The sequence below is a fragment of the Schistocerca piceifrons genome, chromosome 5 (assembly GCF_021461385.2).
Source record: "Schistocerca piceifrons isolate TAMUIC-IGC-003096 chromosome 5, iqSchPice1.1, whole genome shotgun sequence".
Classification (NCBI taxonomy): Eukaryota; Metazoa; Arthropoda; class Insecta; order Orthoptera; family Acrididae; genus Schistocerca; species Schistocerca piceifrons.
The window spans coordinates 487,035,802-487,056,298 of NC_060142.1; the positions used below are offsets into that span (position 1 = coordinate 487,035,802).

Consider the following 20,497-nt stretch of genomic DNA (forward strand, 5'->3'; position numbering starts at 1 on the left):
GAAATGACACTGTGTCCGAATGCCCCACTGGTCAGCGCATGTGCAGGAGACGCGCGCTCGGATCCCGGTCCGAAAAAAATTTTCAACTTTGCCCAATCAATGCCCACTCGTAGCCAATGTCTGTAATTCCTTTGTGTATTAATAAGCAAATCACAAAGCAAAGAGGTATCTTGTTGAATATAGTATTTAGTTGATCGGTACAGGTGGTTGCTTTCGGTTGCTTTCGAGCGCTCGGATGCACCAGACCTTCATGCAGTAAACCGCAGTTTTAACGTATTTCGACATTTACGGCGCACTTTACACGAGTGAATCTTAAAAACAAACCCTCTAAGGAACACGTCAAGCCAATAAAAAATCAGGCTAAAGAAGAAAATTTTCTACCCCGGTCTACCCTTTAAGTGAACTTGTGCAGACTGCAGTTTCAGCTAGGTTTCAAACAGCACACAACGAAAATGAGCACACGAACAAGCAAATGAGAAAAGTAACTTCTTATTTCATGTTGTGCAATAAAATAAAAAAAAATCTTCCTTCATTAATAGTGACTACTAGTCTCTTCGTATGAGTCCATAAGTTTGCGGTTTACATTGCTAAGGTTAGTGGTCAACTCTGCTATAGAGGAACACACAAACGGCTGTGTGTTTTGTTCACTCGTGTTTTATTAGTGAATATATTTCTTGTGTTGAAAAAGCCAACGCAGTTCTTTCTTCCTACAATTTCCTCCCACTGAACGGTCGCGGCAGCGTAAAAACTGTATTAATTACTTTTTCAATTCTTCGAAAATTAAATGTATGCACAGCCTGACGTGTACACACATGTCGAAATGTGTTTCTCATAACAGCCATTGTGACTGGTAGCAGATACACGAAGCGGCAAGGTAGTTAATTAAATTACACGTTGCAGTAGGCAAATATACTACTGGCCATTAAAATTGCTGCATCACGAAGATGACGTGCTACAGACGCGAAATTTAATCGACAGGAAGAAGATGCTATGATATGCAAATCATAAGCTTTTCAGAGCATTCACATAAGGTTGGCGCCAGTGGCGACACCTACAACGTGCTGACACGAGGCAAGTTTCCAACCGATTTCTCACACACGAACAGCAGTTGAGCGGCGTTACCTGGTGAAACGTTGTTGTGATGCCTCGTGTAAGGACGACAAATGCTTACGATCACGTTTCCGACTTTGATAAAGGTCGAATTGTGGCCTATTGCGATTGCGGTTTATCGTATGCGACATTGCTGCTCGCGTTGGTCGAGATCCAATGACTGTTGGCAGAATATGGAATCGGTGAGTTCAGGAGAGTAATACGGAACGCCGTGCTGGACCCCAACGGCCTCGGATCACTAGCAGTCGAGATGGCAGGCATCTTATCCGCATGGCTGTAACGGATCGTGCAGCCACGTCTCGATCCCTGAGTCAACAGATGGGGACGTTTGCAAGACAACAACCATCTGCGCGAACAGTTCTACGACGTTTGCAGCAGCATGGACTATCAGCTCGGAGACCATGGCTGCGGTTATCCTTGACGCTGCATCACAGACAGGAGCGCCTGCTATGGTGTACTCAACGACGAACCTGGGTGCGCAGAATAGCAAAACGTAATTTTCTCGGATGAATCCAGGTTCTGTTTACAGCATCATGATGGTCGCATCCGTGTTTGGCGGCATCGTGTAATGTTGTTATGTGTAAATTTATTCTGATTGCGGTGCTGATGTTCAAGACCATAAAAGTGGGTTAAAAGCTGTGAGCTATCTGAGGAAGTTAACCTTGCATTACTGCGCAACTGTTTCACCAGGTATCCAGTCTAGCTTACCAAATTCCCAACCAGACTAACATTAATTATAATCTTTTAGTACTCATCTTACGATAACCGGTGATATATATATATATAAAATTTAAATAAAAAGAAATAAATCAGTTTATATTTGGACATTTATTTTAACATTGATCATTGCTCCGTTAAAATTTCAGCATATCAAACTTGATTCATAACTAAACTGGTGCCTTATTTAGGACTGTGTAAATGTGAGTTTGTAATCTTATGGAGCACATCAAATAAGGAGCCAAGATTGGGAGACTACATACAACACTGCATTCATAAAATAACCCACGAAGAACGTTGAAACATATGCAAGAGGAAATTAACCACAACCAACCGATTCAATTTTCACCCAAAGAAGTTACGTTCGTAGTGCAATCCCGTCCGTCATGAAATTACCACACACTGGTATACTAAATTCATACTAACTCTCTGTGAAATCTTCCCGAAAAGAATAGCTGAGGGCTACTTTGATGCTTACACTACATGCTTCACGTGGTCAACTTGGTTTACACAAAGAGTGTAACTCCACAATAATTTTGATAATTAAAATAAGTTACATCGAAACGCAATTTACAAAAGAAAAACCTCGAACTGGTTACTGTTGTCTTACTATTAACCTGATGGGTCAAACAATTGTATAAGCACGTGGTACTGGTCTCACAAAGTACACCCCACATGGGTTGAACATAAAGAAAAGTTGCTATATTGAAACATATTATCAAGACGAGACGTTATAATCTCATGCACATTCGCATTTAAGATTGATGATCTTAGTTAGAGTTACTGATCAACATGTGGTTCCACTTTACTCTCAAAGTAGAGACAAAGCAACTACAGGAAGACATTCTGAACTTCACACTCGAATTACATTGCGTTGCAATTTAAGATAACATTAGATATTTTAGAGCTAAACCTGAAATAAAGGTGATTAAATTTTCATTTAGGCTGAACTTAAGAAATCCATTGTCCTACGGACTTAGCAGACACGCGCTTAGCCGGAGATCTTACCATTTCAGACACTCGCCGCGGACAGACTGACCTGGGCCGCTACCGAGTGTGCTTAACAGATACAAACGGAAGTGACCAGAGAGGCAGCTTCCCATACCAACATGACAAGGGACGGACAGGACCATACTAAGAATAAAAACCTCTCTGCTTTTAGAAAGCGTAGCTACCTATTCCGATGTTGGTCCTACTGTTCTCTAGCAGACAGGCTTGTCTGCTACCATCAAGCATGCAACTAGAAATACATTTGCTCATTCATCCTCTCACACAGAAGGGAAAGAGGATGACACTATCTTATCATATACATTATATAAAAGAAAGCGGATGTAGGTTCCATATGTGACTGTGTGACATGAATTATATATAAACTGTGTTTTAAAGTGTAGTAGTGTGACAGATCGTTCTTGTTTATGTATAAAAGTAACATGTTCCACTGCTCAGTCTCCTCCCAGATAGTCAGAAACACCAAGGTAAATTTAGAAGAGGATTTTATGCCGTAAATGACAACATATTTTAGAAATTAACATGAAAGGAATCCAACAGAGACCTTTCAATCGCAGTGAACGCAAATTGGAAGTGTGTATTCGTCATCGCCATACTGGCGTATCACCTGGCGTGATGGTATGGGGTGCCATTCGTTACACGTCTCGGTCACCTCTTGTTCGCATTGACGGCACTTTGAACAGTGGACATTACATTTCAATGTGTTACGACCCGTGGCTCTACCCTTCATTCGATCCCTGCAAAATCCTACATTTCAGCAGGATAATGCACGACCGCATGTTGAGGGTCCTGTACGGGCCCTTCTGGATATAGAAAATGTTCGACTGCTGCCCTGGCCAGCACATTCTCCAGATCTCTCACCAATTGAAAACGTCTGGTCAATGGTGGCCGAGCAACTGGCTCGTCACAATACACCAGTCACTACTCTTGATCAACTGTGGTATCGTGTTGAAGCTGCATGGGCAGCTGTAGCTGTACACGCCATCCAAGGTCTGTTTGACTCAATGCTCAGGCGTATGAAGGCCGTTATTACGGCCAGAGGTGGTTGTTCTGGGTACTGATTTCTCAGGATCTATGCACCCAAACTGCGTGAAAATATAATCACATGTCAGTTCTAGTATAGTATATTTGTCCATTGAATACCCGTTTATCATGTGCATTTCTTCTTGGTGTAGCAATTTTAATGGAATTCGTCACAGAATCAACTGTAAAATGAACGCAAAAGAACGGAAGTACCGTCGCTGTGAGCTAGAATGATGCGATCGTATTCGCGTTCAGGTTACTGCACTGTCACAGGAAAGAACGGAGATAAAATGTGTAGTACCTTCGAGGGAGAGTAGCAGTACACTTACTTTCCCGGAACGTGTTCCTGCGAGGCAGCTCTGCACGAGAATCTAAATACTGCCGAATTGGGCTGGCAGCGTATTTGCGCGAATCTCGGCTAGGCGGGCGCCGGCTAGATTGAGCGCGCCAGCTCCGCCTCCGCCCACCGGCCCCACCTCCGGCCCCGCGGGGAGTCAGATTACGCCGCCCGCTCCCGGCGCGTCGCCAATCTGCCGCTAGGCGCCCGACGGGCCGGCCTACAGCAGACGCAGACGCGGCCCGCTCGGCTCCAGAGCGCGCGCCGCTGCGGGCGACAGTTTATCTGTCCGTCTGCCAGGGACCGCCCGCAGGTGGAGCGCGACGCGGCTGGACAGGCCTCACTGACATCAAGGGAGCCACCGCCGCGTGCCGGACACTCCAGCTAATAATATTACGCCACAAGGCCATTGCCCTTGGCGGTCTTCGAGGGCCAGCCATAAGGTAGACGTCGGACTGCGATTTTCTCGACGCGAGAGCCATCTATCACTCGGAAACTGGACTCATTAGGTACGAGAACAATCTACTGTCTCGCTACCTATCTCTGTCTGGTGCTGCCATCTGTTGTCAGTTTATAGAAATATTTCGAAAGACGCTTTAGCGAACCTAAGAGCTGCTGCCGTGAATGGCTGACAAGAGCACCTTGTTGTTGTTGTTGTTGTTGTGGTCTTCAGTCCAAAGACTGGTTTGATGCAGCTCTCCATGCTACTCTATCCTGTGCAAGCTTCTTCATCTCCCAGTACCTACTGCAACCTACATCCTTCCGAATCTGCTTAGTGTATTCATCTCTTGGTTTCCCTCTACGAGTTTTACCCTCCACGCTACCCTCCAATACTAAATTGGTGATCCCTTGACGCCTCAGAACATGTCCTACCAACCGATCCCTTCTTCTAGTCAAGTTGTGCCACAACTTTCTCTTCTCCCCAATCCTATTCAATGCCTCCTCATTAGTTACATGATCTACCCATCTAATCTTCAGCATTTTTTTGTAGCGCCACATTTTGAAAGCTTCTATTCTCTTACTGTCCAAACTATTTATCGTCCATGTTTCACTTCCATACATGGCTAGACTCCATACAATTACTTTCAGAAACGACTTCCTGACACTTAAATCTATACTCAATGTTAACAAATTTCTCTTCTTAAGAAACGCTTTCCTTGCCATTGCCAGTCTATATTTTATATCCTCTCTACTTCGACCATCATCAGTTATTTTGCTCCCCAAATAGCAAAACTCCTTTACTACTTTAAGTGTCTCATTTCCTAATCTAATTCCTTTAGCATCACCCAACTTAATTCGACTACATTCCATTATCCTCGTTTTGCTTTTGTTGATGTTCATTTATATCCTCCTTTCAAGACACTATCCATTCCGTTCAACTGCTCTTCCAAGTCCTTTGCTGTCTCTGACAGAATTACAATGTCATTGGCGAACCTCAAAGTTTTTATTTCTTCTCCATGGATTTTAATTCCTACTCTGAACTTTTCTTTTGTTTCCTTTACTGCTTGCTCAATATAGAGATTGAATAGCATCGGGGAGAGGCTTCAACCCTGTCTCACTCCCTTCCCAGCCACTGCTTCCCTTTCATGTCCCTCGACTCTTATAACTGCCATCTGGTTTCTGTACAAATTGTAAATATCCTTTCGCTCCCTGTATTTTACCCCTGCCACCTTTAGAATTTGAAAGACAGTATTCCAGTCAACATTGTCAAAAGCTTTCTCCAAGTCTACAAATGCTAGAAACGTAGGTTTGCCTTTCCTAAATCTATCTTCTAAGGTAAGTCGTAGTGTCAGTATTGCCTCACGTGTTCCAACATTTCTATGGAATCCAAACTGACCTTCCCCGAGGTCGGCTTCTACCAGTTGCTCCTTTCGTCAGTAAAGAATTCGCGTTAGTATTTTGCAGCCGTGACTTATTAATCTGATAGTTCGGTAATTTTCACATCTGTCAACACCTGCTTTGTTTGGGATTGGAATTATCATATTCTTTTTGAAGTCTGAGGGTGTTTCGCACGGTCTCGGAAATTCCCTTGGGAATGAGACTTCGCTGGTTGGTAATATACCTCAATGGTGTCCACCATAAAAATTGTAAAGCGAGCTAGCCAGAAGATTCCAAGAAAAAGGGCTCTGAAATTTTACGCGCAGCTCATGTACCGGTCAATTTATATGCCCTGGAAGCACAGCAAAATGGGTTCATTTACACCTGTCAATTTATACGCTCTGGCAGCACTGCAAAATAGTTGCAGTTTAAGCAGTCTCGATTGTCGCGCGGGCGATCTATGTTCAGTTGCACCTTAAGGAAACTGTTAACTTTGTCTTTTTAACTGCCTTAAAAATTATAACAACTTTTAAATTAAGTTAATGACCTAAAATATTATCTTCAAAATATGGGAAGCTAACGACAGGACTGTATACTGACATTCTAAACGGTTATTTGAAGTATTATGTGGGAACAGAACTGTTTTATTAATTATTGACTCTAGGAGAGGACAAGCAAAGCCTGAATTATGACGAAATCTTTCTGGATGACGAGAATTCAGCGACATGTACGATTAATGTGATTACTACGAAATGTACTCCTCTTGTTCAACCTTACATCATCTCTGTTTATAGACAGGTAAAAAATCTAATAAAGCTTATACACAATTGCACTTATCTGATTGAAAATAATAAATAAATTCCCATAAAGACTATAAAAAGACAATCAATAGTGCACAATCAACTCTCATCACCAATTTTTAATTAAATGATCCGTTGTGCCTGGTACTCTCCCAGACTTTCTGAATTTTAACAGAGTATATTTTCCTACAGAGCTTTAAAAATAGATTGTTCGTGTAAAAATCGCCCTTCATAAACTGAGCAAGAAATCAAAATACTTTTTCCGTTTTCAAACTTTTATTACAATTATCATTCTGAGGCTTGCACGTAAAATACAAAATTGACAAATAAAGACGATGTTGTATGTAAATAAAACACTACCCCAAATTTTGTTATAGTGGTAATTAAACCTTTATTTTACATATGAAGATGGTATCTGTTCTTTCGAATAGAACAGATACCAGCGGTGACCATGCAGCGATTTAATTATCACCTTTATTTTACCTCCATTAAAAATACTTTTGAAATTATTCAACTTTTTAAGGATAAAATATTAATTGTTATTCACATTTTTTGTTAATTAGCTGTAACAGTCATGTTATAAATTAAAATTCTTTATGATTTAAGTGGTGTTACTTTAGATCATTAACTTTATTTAGAAGTTGGTATAATTTTTAAAACAATGAAAAAATAAAAGTCACACAAAGGTAAGATCGAACCTGCACGTGCAGCCATTTTGCTGTGCTGCCATAGCGTATAAATTCACATGTATACTAGCTGCTTGTAAAACTATAGAGCACTTTTTTTCTAGATCTTCTGGTTAGTGACCTTTACAACTTTTATGGATGGATGGGGATGGACATGTTTGGGGTATACTACTAACGTGCGAAGTCTCGTTCCGAAATGCATTTCTGAGACTGTAAGCCCCCCCCCCCCCCCCCCCGCCCTGTGGGGCATTATAAACGCATTGGCATAATTTTGTGCGTGTACTCGTAAAGTTTTCGCAGTTTCAGTAATTTCGCTACAAATACGTCATGTTTGTTGAGTGAGCAAGAAATTGTGGAAGCTCAAGAGGAACAAATTGCTCAATAACTCACCGAAAGGCGAAGGTGGGATCTGGCCGCGTGGCAGCTGCCTTACCCCTTTCCAACAGGTACGGGGTGCTTCCTAGTGGTGATGACATCGTTTCCGAGCCACCACAGGATGCCTCGCCTGTTGGGCCAGTGGCCGATTCTCCGGCAAGGTCCCGACAGTCACAGAGGGCGGGCCTATTAGTTATAGGGAGCTCCAACGTTAGGCGGGTTATGGAGCCCCTCAGGAAAATAGCGGGTAGGTCGGGGAAGAATGCCAGTGTGCACTCGGTGTGCTTGCCGGGGGGTCTCGTCCGTAATGTGGAGGAGGCCCTTCCGGCAGCTATTGAACGCACTGGGTGTGACCGGCTGCAGATAGTAGCACATGTCGGAACGAATGACGCCTGCCGCTTGGGTTCTGAGGCCATCGTTGGTTCCTTCCGGCGGCTGGCTGATTTGGTGAAGACAACCAGCATCGCACGCGGAGTGCAAGCTGAGCTTAATATCTGCAGCATAGTGCCCAGAGTCGATCGCGGTCCTCTGGTTTGGAGCCGTGTGGAGGGTCTAAACCAGAGGCTCAGACGACTCTGCGACTATAATGGTTGCAAATTCATCGACCTCCGTTATTGGGTGGAGAACTGTAGGGCCCCCCTAGACAGGTCAGGCGTGCACTACACACCGGAAGCAGCTACTAGGGTAGCAGAGTACGTGTGGCGTGCACACGGGGGTTTTTTAGGTTAGAGGGACCCCCCCTTGGGCGAAACGATAAAATACCTGACGGCTTACCAGAGAGGACATTATCATCGTTGATAAAGAACGTCCGTCCTCAGAGACCAAAAACAGGAAAAGTTAACGTAATATTGGTAAACTGCAGGAGTATCCAGGGCAAGGTTCCTGAATTAGTATCCCTTATTGAAGGAAATAGTGCGCATATAGTATTAGGAACGGAAAGTTGGTTAAAACCGGAAGTGAACAGTAACGAAATCCTAGACACAGAATGGAATATATACCGCAAGGATAGGATAAACGCCAATGGTGGAGGAGTATTTATAGCAGTAAAGAATTCAATAATATCCAGTGAAGTTATTAGCGAATGCGAATGTGAAATAATCTGGGTTAAGTTAAGTATCAAAGGTGGGTCAGATATGATAGTCGAATGCTTCTATAGACCACCTGCATCAGCAACCGTAGTAGTTGAGCGCCTCAGAGAGAACCTGCAGAACGTCGTGAAGAAGTTTCGTGATCATACTATTGTAATAGGGGGAGACTTCAATCTACCAGGTATAGAATGGGATAGTCACACAATCAGAACTGGAGCCAGGGACAGAGACTCTTGTGACATTATCCTGACTGCCTTGTCCGAGAATTACTTCGAGCAGATAGTTAGAGAACCAACTCGTGAAGCTAACGTTTTAGACCTCATAGCAACAAATAGACCGGAACTTTTCGACTCCGTGAATGTAGAAGAGGGTATCAGTGATCATAAGTCAGTGGTTGCATCAATGACTACAAGTGTAATAAGAAATGCCAAGAAAGGAAGGAAAATATATTTGCTTAACAAGAGTGATAGGGCACAAATCGCAGAATATCTGAGTGACCACCATCAAACGTTCATTTCTGAGGAAGAGGATGTGGAACAAAAATGGAAAAAATTCAGAAACATCGTCCAGTACGCCTTAGATAAGATCGTACCGACTAAGGTCCAAAGCGAGGGGAAAGATCCACCGTGGTATAACAATCATGTACGAAAGGTACTACGGAAACAAAGAAAGCTTCATCATAGGTTTAAGAGTAGTCGAATCACAGCTGATAAGGAAAAGCTGAACGAAGCGAAAAAGAGCGTAAAGAGAGCAATGAGAGAAGCATTCAACGAATTCGAACATAAAACATTGGCAAACAATCTAAACAAGAACCCTAAAAAGTTTTGGTCATATGTAAAATCGGTAAGCGGATCTAAATCCCCTATTCAGTCACTCGTTGACCACGATGGCACCGAAACAGAGGACGACCGAAGAAAGGCAGAAATACTGAATTCAGTGTTCCGAAACTGTTTCACTGCGGAAAATCGTAACACGGTCCCTGACTTCAGCCGTCGCACGGACGCCAAAATGGAAAATATTGAAATAAACGATATCGGAATTGAAAAACAACTGCTATCACTTAGTAGCGGAAAAGCATCCGGACCAGACGAGATACCCTTAAGATTCTACAGTGATTATGCTAAAGAACTTGCCCCCTTTCTATCAGCAATTTATCGTAGATCGCTGGAAGAACGTAAAGTACCTAGCGACTGGAAGAAAGCGCAGGTCGTTCCCATTTTCAAGAAGGGTCATAAATCAGATGCGAATAATTATAGGCCTATTTCGCTTACGTCAATCTGTTGTAGAATAATGGAACATGTTTTGTGTTCTCGTATTATGACGTTCTTAGATAATACAAATCTCCTTCATCATAACCAACATGGATTCCGTAAACAGAGATCATGTGAAACTCAGCTCGCCCTATTTGCCCAAGAAATTCACAGTGCCGTAGACACTGGCGAGCAGATTGATGCCGTATTCCTGGACTTCAGGAAGGCATTTGATACGGTTCCGCACTTACGTTTAGTGAAAAAAATACGAGCTTACGGAATATCGGACCAGGTTTGTGATTGGATTCAGGATTTCCTAGAAGAAAGAACACAACATGTCATTCTTAACGGTTCAAAATCTGCAGATGTAGAGGTAATTTCGGGAGTACCGCAGGGAAGCGTGATAGGACCTTTATTGTTTACAATATACATAAATGACTTAGTTGACAACATCGGTAGCTCCGTGAGGCTATTTGCAGATGACACGGTTGTCTACAAGAAAGTAGCAACATCAGAAGACTCGTACGTACTCCAGGAGGACCTGCAGAGGATTAATGCATGGTGCGACAGCTGGCAGCTTTCCCTAAACGTAGATAAATGTAATATAATGCGCATACATAGGGGCAGAAATCCATTCCAGTACGATTATGCCATAGGTGGTAAATCATTGGAAGCGGTAACGACCGTAAAATACTTAGGAGTTACTATCCGGAGCGATCTGAAGTGGAATGATCACATAAAACAAATAGTGGGAAAAGCAGGCGCCAGGCTGAGATTCATAGGAAGAATTCAAAGAAAATGTGACTCATCGACGAAAGAAGTAGCTTACAAAACGCTTGTTCGTCCGATTCTTGAGTATTGCTCATCAGTATGGGACCCTTACCAGGTTGGATTAATAGAAGAGATAGACATGATCCAGCGAAAAGCAGCGCGATTCGTCATGGGGACATTTAGTCAGCGCGAGAGCGTTACGGAGATGCTGAACAAGCTCCAGTGGCGGACACTTCAAGAAAGGCGTTACGCAATACGGAGAGGTTTATTATCGAAATTACGAGAGAGCACATTCCGGGAAGAGATGGGCAACATATTACTACCGCCCACATATATCTCGCGTAATGATCACAACGAAAAGATCCGAGAAATTAGAGCAAATACGGAGACTTACAAGCAGTCGTTCTTCCCACGCACAATTCGTGAATGGAACAGGGAAGGGGGGATCAGATAGTGGTACAATAAGTACCCTCCGCCACACACCGTAAGGTGGCTCGCGGAGTATAGATGTAGATGTAGATGTAGATGTAGATAATTCCCGTTTATGTCATCATTATTTTAAAATTTTTAGTCTGTCAAAAATCCATAGTTAATATGAAAATAAATCTTAAAGATTGCTCTTGTTTTAGTATGTGCAACTCCTGAAGATCCATCAATTACATATATGCCAGTAACAGTTTAAATAACAGCATAAACGACCGCTTTTCTAGACTCGATATTCTTCTAAGGGGCCGGTCTCCAAAGTGGTAAATGTCATCTCGAAACACTCTAGCGGCGACTGGGAATGGTGTCAGTCCTCTACATGTTCACCCTAAAACGGCGACACATTTATGTCAGCGATGGTCGACTGGGCGAAGATCTAGGCTGCAGAAGCCTGCATTTTGGATGTTCAGGAAACGTTCCACCCAGAAAATAGCATCGTCATGAAGATACTTGCCACGCAACGGTTTATTTACCCGAAGAATGAGGAAGCAGTCAGTAGATACACGGATGAGCCAAAACTTGACAGCCCAACGAACCAGTACGTGTCTTGTGCGGAATGAGCTGAGGTGATTCATGGAGCAAAAACATCCTCTTGGTCAGATTCCCGCGACGCTTCGTCGTGAAAGACTCCCGTAAATTCGTCTGGAGATTTCTGTAGTATGCTCCTCAGATCGTTTGCCCCTTACAAACATAATCTGTTAACACCACACAGTGGCAGGCCCTAAAATCCCTCAGAATAACATTGCCCTATGATGGATGACTTTTCGCCTTCTTCGGCGGTAGGAAATCCACATACACTGATGATCCAAAACATGATGACTGCTACCCACCGCGCCGGCCGGAGTGGCCGAGCGGTTCTAGGTGCTACAGTCTGGAACCGAGTGACCGCTACGGTTGCAGGTTCGAATCCTGCCTCGGGCATGGATGTGTGTGATGTCCTTAGGTTGGTTAGGTTTAAGTAGTTCTAAGTTCTAGGGAACTGATGACCTCAGATGTTAAGTCCTCTAGTGCTCAGAGCCATTTGAACCATTTGCTACCCACCGCAATGGTGGATGCCATCTAGTGGCGTTGCGGGCACGTGACGAGGTAACAGAAGTGTGTAAGAGGAACAGACACGGACGGGGGATCGCCGTGGTGAAGATATGGGCTGCAAATGGGGAAATCTATTCAGATAAGTGACTTTGACAAAGAGCAGATTATTATTACGCAGAACCAGTGAACGAGTATCTCGAAAACGGCTAAGCTGGTCGAATGTTCACATGCTACTGTTGTGAGCATCTGTGGAAAGAGGCAGGACAGTGAAACTACCACTAGGCCCTAAATGGTTGGACGTCCACGACTTTTCACACAGGCCTGTCGGCTCTGTACAATAGGACAGATCTGTGGCATCTCTGCCGAAAGAGCACAGTGCTGGTTGGAGCACATCATTCATCGTACATTGTTGAACATGGAGCTCTGCAGCACACTATCCCTACGTGTTGACATGTCGACCCAACGACATCGTCAGTACAATTTCTGTGGACATGGGACCATCGGGATCCGACCGTCCCTCAATGAAAACGTGTCGGCTCTTCGGGTGAATCACATTTTTGCTACATTAGGTCGATAGTCGTCTCCACAAACGCTGTCATTGAGGTGAAAGGAGCGGTCTAAGGCGCTGCAGTCATGGACTGTGCGGCTGGTCCCGGTGAAGGTTCGAGTCCTCCTTCGAGCATGGGTGTGTGTGTTTGTCCTTAGGATACTTTAGGTGAAGTAGTGTGTAAGCTTAGGGACTGATGACCTTAGCAGTTAAATGGTTCAAATGGCTCTGAGCACTATGGGACTTAACATCTATGGTCATCAGTCCCCTAGAACTTAGAACTACTTAAACCTAACTAACCTAAGGACAGCACACAACACCCAGTCATCACGAGGCAGAGAAAATCCCTGACCCCGCCGGGAATCCTTAGCAGTTAAGTCCCATAAGATTTCACACACATTTGAACATTTTTTTGAGGTGAACGGCGGCTGGAAAAGTGCAGCGCGCCACGCACACGGGGTGGTGGGAGCAATATTATGCTATGGGAGACATTCTCCTGTGCTTACATGAGACCTGTGGCAGTAATCGAAGAGACACTGACAGCTGCGGACCACCTGCATCGTTTCATGCTTGATATCTTGCCCGACGGCGATGTCATCTTTCAGCAGTGTAATTGTCCGTGTCTCGAGGCCAGAACCGTGCTACAATGGTCTGAGGAGTATTAAAGTGCACTCACGAAGTCTCGGCGACCAGAGTCTCCTGATATAAAACCTGTCGAGCCCATCTGGGTCGCTATCAGGCGCCATCACTGCGTACGCAAATCAGCCGCCTGTTATTTACGCGAATCACATGAACTGTGCGTAGACATCTAATGCCACATACCTCCACCAATTCCTGATACGCAGAATAAGTGATGTACTTCGTTCCAAAGACGAACAAACGAGCTATTAGGCAGGTGGTCATAATGTTTTGGCTCATCAGTATACACTCTGAGGCAAAATAATGACGCACCAGAAAGAATTTATCCCAATGGGACGTAATTCGGTACACGTGATGTACATGCACAGACAAACAAACAATTTCAATAAAGAGAAAGAGTTTCAGAAAGTGAGCAAGTAAGAAACGTGTTGATCCACCTCTGGCCCACTTGCAAGCAGTTATTCGGCTTGGCGTCGATTGAAAGAGTTGTTGGATGTCTTCCTGAGGGAAATCGTTCCAAATTCCATAAAACTGGCGCATTGGATAGTCAACATCCCGAGCTGATTGGAGGACCCTTCCCGATACTGTTCCAAATGTTCTGAATTAGGGAGAGGTCGGGCGACCTTGCTGTGCAAGGTAGGGTTTGGCAAGCATGAAGACAAGCCGTATGCGAGCAGGCATTATCTTGCTGAAATGTAAGCCCAGGATGGCAACAAAATGGGGCATAGAATATCCTCGACGTACCGCTCTGCTGTAAGGGTGCCGCGAGTAACAACCAAAGGGATCCTGCTGTGAATAGAAATGGCACCCCAGACCATCACTCCTGGCTGTCAGTCCGTATGGAGGGCAACAGGTAGTTTGGTATCCCCCCACTGTCTTGGACATCTCCAGACATATCGATATTCAGTTCGAAATGGGACTCATCATTGAAGACTATTCTACTCCATTCAATGATATTCCAAGCCGAAGCTGCCTCTGGAGACACCCTGCACAGCGGTGGGACATCAACCTGACTGTCTGGAGTGCCATTTCTTTTCATTGCAGAACCCCTTTGGTTGTCACCTAGGGCACCCTTACAGCACAGCAGCATTCGTCGACGCTACTCTACGCTCCGTTTGGTTGACCTTCATGGTAAGCGATCTCGGTCTGACATTTCATCAAAACAATGCCCACCAGCACACGACGAACGTTTCTACTGCTTGTCTTCATGCTTGCCAAACCCTACTTTGGCGAGCAAGGTCGCTGCATCTCTCCGCACTTGACAACGTTTGGAGCGTTATGGGCTAAGCGCTCCAACCATCTCGGGCCTTTGACGATCTAAGATGGCGAACGATTAAAACATGGCAGAGAGAGTGGGATGCATCTGATAAGGGACGCTGAGTACACTCTTTCCTGAAGTACGCGAAAGACTACAACTGAAACATGTCGACCCAAGCCGGGGGATGGTCCATTTCCTGACAAGCCACGGGCCGTATCCGGTACATTTTAACCGTGTGGGACTAACTGACGTTGAATTATGCATCTGCAGAGACACTGGGACACCAGAACATGCCACACTGCTGTGCAACACGCTAGCAGTAGCGAGACCTATACGGAATGACAATGACATCGCCGGAATAATACGTAATCCCGATGACTGGAACACAATAAATAGCGTAGCCGATATTGTATCGAACACTCTGCACGAAGAATACAAGCGCCAAAACCCATATGGAAGGAGGCGTAGGCAATCACAAACAACAAACCACATGGGAGGACACAAACACGACCACAGATTCCGAAACCGAGGGAGGAACACTAAGTGAACATGACTCAGAAGGGATCAACATGTAAAGGACCAAAACGAACAATGTATGACACTGCGTGCCACAACCCAGTCACAAACAACACAACAATCACAAAACAAATAAACACCGGCACCACATACTAAGACTGTAGTAATAAGGTAATGTCACTTGGGAGGAGAAAGCTCGAAGAACTTTTATTCTGAGGCTCCTCCTCCCCAGTGACATCCTGTATAGTGTTTTAAGTATACTGCACACAAGCAGTAATGTATTTCTCGTCTTATTGTGTGCAGACAGAAGTATATTCTCTTATCTATTCAAAGCTATTATAATCAATGAATTTCATATATCAGAAATGTATTAAGTTATTTAAGGAATAATGCATTCAAGTAGCAATGAAGTATATTCTATTTCAACTAACAAGTCACAAACATAAGTGTATTTCTCATGTGAAGCTAAAATTCATGTATTCCATGTATGAAGTGCTCAAACAGCATTTAATCTGTATAATCTGTGTAAACACACACAGCGCCAACCATTTCAGATGAGAATAGCTCGAGGATGTACCGAGATCTCATCTGAAATAGAAATAGGCCATTACTAACCAACATGCTCTCTCTATATTACAAATTATTCTTAACCACGTTCATTGTGTTACATTTTCTTTCTTTTATTTTCCTTTGACATTTGCATTGTGTAATTTATATTCTCATCAACTAGGTAGTAACAAATTACATGGAACCATTTTAACAATTGTTAAGCATTCAATTCGCTGTAACCTCAGAGAAATCTTTATATATTATTTTCTTCATATTATTTTTAAAAAAGCATTAACAACTGCATACCAATAAGACTGTAACAATGAGAAGTCTTTGCTATTATAGATTCAGAAGCTTCCGACCCACCTTACATTTCAATGCAGTGGGTTACTCTGTACTGTTAATGAAATGAAATAAATAAATGATCTAATGCGCCAATTGGACAGGATTTGGCACAATATACCTCAGGAGGATATCCAGCAACTCTGTCAATCAATGCCAAGCCGAATAACTGCTTGCATAAGGGCAGCGGTGGACCAGCGCATTATTGACTTGTTCAGTTTGTGAAGCTTTATCTCTTCAACAGATCATCAAATTTGTTTGATACTATCATCATTTGCTTGTACCTGTTCATGACACCTGCCGATTTCTGTCGCATTCGGTTAATTCCTTCGTGGTGTGTCGTTCTCGTTTTCTTTCCTCTATTTGGAACAGCGAGTGAAATGTAGCAATCAAAATGCCCATATTCTGTTAATGCTACAGGATCTAATCATGAATGTGTGGTTCAAGATGCATACCTGAGAAACTTGTGGAAACCCTTACTCATAGAACTGAGATGGTTATCAAGGTGTTACACGGTATTAGCGTGATTTCTCCAGGGGGTTACTATCATTTTGTCCATTGAGCTTACTCCACTAAGTGATGCACATTGCCTCGACAGCAAGCAGGATGCATCGCCCTGTATGGTTTCGATGTCTTCATACTCTTCCATCCGGGTATTCTGCCGCACCTCGTTAAGTCCATACGTCCTTTCTTCATGCTTCAAGCGTCCCTTGGCCGTGTTCCTTGACCCATGTTAATCTCTGAGCCCCGTAACATGCGGTGTATTCCTTAGTGAAGAGGACGTCTTGAGTGATATGACTGCTCACTGGTTGTTGTCGTCCAGCATGCTACAGGTGACAGATTTACTGATTTACTGCGGAGCTGTCCGTATGTCCGCTGTTACAGTCCGTGACAATCAGCGGCGGCTCCTGTCAATAACACCTTTCCGCGTATGCAGGTATCTCTGCCGGCAGCAGTTTCCCCAATGCGTGAAATTCGCGGTACACCAGGTCGTCACGTTGGTACTAGAAACGCCAATGCCGGGTCGGGTCAACCTCGGAGATGGAGTATCCTGTAAACACATACGACCAGTACAACAAGGTCTGACTACAGCCCAGTCGCGCGTCACGTCAAATTATTCCATTTTCTGCACCCAAAGGAGCGCTCACTCTTTCCATCATGGCAGTTGTCTTTTACTGGCTCTGAGCACTATGGGACTTAACATCTGAGGTCATCAGTCGCCTAGAACTTAGAACTACTTAAACCTAACTAACCTAAGGACATCACACACATCCATGTCCGAGGCAGGATTGGAACCTGCGACCGTAGCGGTTGCGCGGTTCCAGACTGAAGCGCCTAGAACCGCTCGGTCACACCGGCCGGCTAAGAATGACAAACAACGTGTTCCCGAATACGGCAAATACACTGACTGGAAAAAAATCGGAACACCAAGCGTTTATGCGGCGTAAACGAAAGGCGTTTCTACATCTCAGAGATGATGTCCATTTAAATGTCACCCCGACCGCGTAAGAGTAGCGCAATTAGCGCTACTTGGAGGATGCAAATCAGGTCTACCTTAAATACACACCGTCAAGGTTGCGAGCGTTAGTTACCTTTGAGATTGGACGTGGTTAGTTGGTGTTACTCAAGAATGCCTTCAAAGCGACGAAGACGGAATTATCAACCTCTCACTGAGTATGAACAAGGTCGTTTAATAAGGCTACGAGAAGCTGGATGTTCCTTCTACGACACTGCGGAAAGATTTGGCAGAAATGTAACCACTGTACGTGATTGCTGGCAACGGTGGTCAAGAAGACCAGGCTCCACACGGCCACGTGACATTACAGAGAGGGAAGGCCACCATGTTCGGCGTATGGCTCTGGCGCATCGAACTGCGTCTGCAGCAGCAGTCTGAGCAGCAGTTGGCACCACAGTGACACAGCGAACAAAGTGGTTACTACGAGGACAGCTCCGAGCCAGACGCTCTGTAGTGTACATTCCACTGACCCCAAACCAGTGTCATTTTCGACTTCAGTGGTGTCCAGCGAGAGCTTATTGGAGGTCTGTTGTGTTTTGCGATGAAAGCTGGTTCTGCCTCGGTGCCAGTGATGGTCATGTGAGATTTAGGAGGAGGCTAATTGAGGGCCTGCAACCAGTCTGTTTGCGTGCTAGACACACTGGACCTACATCTGGAGTTATGGTCTGGGTTGCAATTTCGTATGACAGCAGGAGCACTCTATTGTTTATCCCACGCACTCTGTGTGCAAATCTGTACGTCAGTCTGGTGATTCGACCTGTCGTGCTGCCAGTCATGAACACCATTATATTGGGTGTTTTCCAACAGGATAACGCTCAGAATGAGATTTTCACTCTGCAGCGGAGTGTGCGCTGATATGAAACTTCCTGGCAGATTAAAACTGTGTGCCGGACTGAGACTCGAACTCGGGACCTTTCCCTTTCGCTGGCAAGCGCTCTACTAACTGAGCTACCCAAGCACGACTCATGCCCCGTCCTCACAGCTGTACTTCCGCCAGTACCTCGTCTCCTACCTTCCAAATTTTACAGAAGCTCTCCTGCGAACCATGCAGGACTAGCACTCCTGAAAAAAAGGATACTGCGGAGACATGGCTTAGCCACAGCCTAGGGGATGTTTCCAGGATGAGATTTTCACTCTGCAGCGGAGTGTGCGCTGATATTAAACTTCCTGGTAGGTTAAAACTGTGTGCCGGACCGAGAGTTTGGAAGGTAGGAGAAGAGATACTGGCGGAAGTAAAGCTGTGAGGACGGGTCGTGAGTCGTGCTTGGGTAGCTCAGTTGGTAGAGTGCTTGCCCGCGAAAGGCAGAGGTCCCGAGTTCGAGTCTCGGTCCGAACACAGTTTTAATCTGCCAGGAAGTTTCAGGATAACGCTCGCCCATATACCATTGTTGTAACCCAACATGCTCTACAGGCTGTCGTCATGCTGCCTTGGCATGCTCGAACACCGGATCTGCCTCCAATCGAGCACATATGGGACATCATCGGACGACGCCTCCAGTGTCACCCACAAACAGCACTAACAGTCCCTGTATTGACCGACCTGGTGCAACAGGCATGGAACTCCATTGCGCAAAGTGATATCCGGCACCTGCACAACACAATACATACACGTTTGCATGCTTGCATGCAACGTTCCGGCGGACATACCGGTTATGAACCAGCATTTCACATTTACAGTGGCTCTACTCTCGGTTACATTAACCTGTGATCTTAAAATGTTAATCACTTACATATGTTAACTACACATATGTTTTCACGAAATTTTGCTGCTCTACATTAATTATCTTTTGCTTTCCGTCAGTGTAGATGCCACATGATCTCAATCTCGGCAGAACAAATGATTTGGCGACAGTGTGTCGCCTCTGTCTTGACATCGGCTCCTCGTTTCCTCCTCCACCAAAGTGTATCTGCGTTTGTCGATATACACCGGTGATGGTCTAAATGTATAAGGATGTAACCAAATACTCGGCCATTCACCGACGTTTTTGGTATGTTTTCAGATTTACCAAAAAAAGTCTGCATTCCCAACTTCGGTCTTTCGCGGTATAATTAACATTCTTCACGTCACAACTTAGCTATGGGGGCACACAGTAAGACATTGGATTCGTTTTGGAATAGAGGGGACCTAAATTTTCCTCCAAACGATACGGTAAACGATGGACCTTTATTTTGCCATGGCTTCGTATCATCATCACAATAAACCAAAAGCTATGCCTTGTCGATTTGGTCACGTCCCTCTCTCCATTGTCATCCTCTTCAATTCTTCATACGATTATATCCCCATATCTTCTTTGATGCCGGCCGGAGTGGCCGTGCGGTTCTAGGCGCTACAGTCTGGAACCGAGCGACCGCTACGGTCGCAGGTTCGAATCCTGCCTCGGGCATAGATGTGTGTGATGTCCTTAGGTTAGTTAGGTTTAACTAGTTCTAAGTTCTAGGCGACTGATGACCTCAGAAGTTAAGTCGCATAGTGCTCAGAGCCATTTTCTTGTTTGATGTTATTAAAATACGTTGCTCTTGGCCTGCCTCTTGGTTTTTTCCCATAAAACTTTTCCTTCAAATACATTCTTTAGGAACTGGTTGTGTCTCATTATGTGCCCTATCATTTTTGATTTTCTTCTTCCTATATAAT

The 20,497-nt window shown here is 44.5% G+C and overlaps 1 non-coding gene across 1 annotated transcript; it reads left to right on the plus strand.

Moving 5' to 3' along the window:
• Positions 1–19,127: 19,127 nt before the first annotated feature.
• Trnas-cga lies at positions 19,128–19,201 on the plus strand. The gene has a single exon. It is a non-coding gene; the product is annotated as a tRNA-Ser (tRNA).
• The last annotated feature ends 1,296 nt before the right edge of the window (positions 19,202–20,497 follow it).